Source organism: Neomonachus schauinslandi, unplaced genomic scaffold (genome assembly GCF_002201575.2).
Source record: "Neomonachus schauinslandi unplaced genomic scaffold, ASM220157v2 HiC_scaffold_1327, whole genome shotgun sequence".
Lineage (NCBI taxonomy): Eukaryota > Metazoa > Chordata > Mammalia > Carnivora > Phocidae > Neomonachus > Neomonachus schauinslandi.
The window spans coordinates 204-1966 of record NW_025410017.1 but is presented as its reverse complement, the minus strand read 5'-3'; the positions used below and the strand labels follow the sequence as shown (position 1 = coordinate 1966).

Genomic DNA, 1763 nt, shown 5'->3' with positions numbered 1-1763 from the left:
CACACACAGTCCCACACACTTCTTACAAAACTGTGCTTGGGGAAACCCCATTTGTTGAGTGCCACTGAGGGCATATTTTGCTAAACTGCTGCTCCAGGTATTTTTGTTTGGAAAATCTATCACAGTAGGGCACAGCTGTTTATTGGATGAGCAGAAAAGAAAGATATGCTTCTGGCAACCAGAAAATTTTAAGGTCTTCCAAGTTGTATGAAATGCACCTGAAGAAACGTTTACATGTTCACAGGATGCCAAGTTGGAGCTGAAATGTGGTAACAAACCAGTTGCAAAAAGTGTACAGCAGCCATCTCTTGAGGTCAAACCTGGTACCCAGATATGCAAGAAAGCTTCAGGACACATAGCTTGTTGTCCTTGTCCCATATCGTCACATAATCTGATCATGTGTGCATTTCACAAGAGGTTCATATTGTTCTGCTAGTTTGGTATTGAGGATTTGCTCATACTCCTCCCGAATTTCCTCTTCATACTCTTTTAAGAGATGCTCACATATTATTCTGACTTGTCAGAGGGGAAAAGAGGGCGGGTCCTTCTTCATCCCAGAGGAACCTGGAGAACTAGGGGCTCTGAGTGCTGAGGAATGAGGCTGACTTTCCAAAGTACAAGCTTCACTCTGATTCAGAGTAGCTTCTACATGTCTCCACCTCTGATAAGGACTATATTCTTGTTTTATGTTCTGAAAAGTTTGTTCTAGTGTTGGAAGGCATGGATTGTTGTGGGGCAGGGTGGGGTGTTGCAGAGTCGGTGATGGGGTCTGCTCTGGAGAAGCGGTGGCGTCTCTGTGTCCGGGGGGCCTGACCTGGCATGGGGCTGGGCAGAGGGGCGCAGCACCGCCACTTTGGGGAACCAGGACTCCCCAACCCGGCCTCGAACTCACTGGGCTGTTTCAATGTCGCCCCACACAGGGGCCAGGGACCAGGGACAGACGTGGAGGTAACTGCAGCCCCACCTCCGGCTCCTCAGCGGAGCTCACAAGCCAGGCCGACTCCAATCCTGAGGCATACGTTATTTGTAAAAAAAAAAATCGATAAGCTGCAATTTATTAAAATGAAAATCTTATGATCTCTGATAGGAAAAACTCAAAAATAAACAGCAAGCTCCAGACTCAGAAAATCTTGAAAAAAAGGATCTCTTTCCAAAAGATACATGTGAAAAACAATTGTGTTCTAAATATACAAAGAACACTTGAAATCAACAATGAAGAAAATAACTTAATTAAGAAAACAGACTGAGTCCTACAATAGACCCATCACTACCGAAGATAGATTGCAGGGGAAGAGCAAGATGGCAGAGGTATAGGAGGCCTAAATTTCTTCTGGTCCTAGGAATTAAGCTAGATAGTGATCAAACCATTCTGAACATCTACGAACTCAACAGGATATCGAAGAGAAGAATAGCAGCAACTCTCTGAACAGAAAAGCGACCAGAAAAGCCTCTCCCTGGAACTAAAGTGTCACATATTGACTCCAACCCTTCCTGTAACAGGCTAGGACTTAGCTGGGGAGGGGGTTGAGGATCGTATTTGAAAATAAAAATGCCTGGGATTTCGTCTCCTCTCAGGAATTCAGCTGGATAGGGATCAAACCATTCTGAACACCTACAAACTCAACAGGTGGTCGAAGAAAAGAAGAGCAACAACTCTCTCATCAGAAAAGCGACCACTTTCTGGAAGGTTTTTTCTGATTTGTTTAGAGTATATTTTCTGGGGACGTTGTTACTCTGCTAGCATTTTGTTCTCTCATTAATCT

General features: G+C 44.4%; 1 pseudogene; it reads right to left on the bottom strand.

The window, feature by feature from the left end:
* Positions 1–346: 346 nt before the first annotated feature.
* On the bottom strand, positions 347–970 carry LOC110577929 (annotated as a pseudogene).
* Positions 971–1763: the final 793 nt, after the last annotated feature.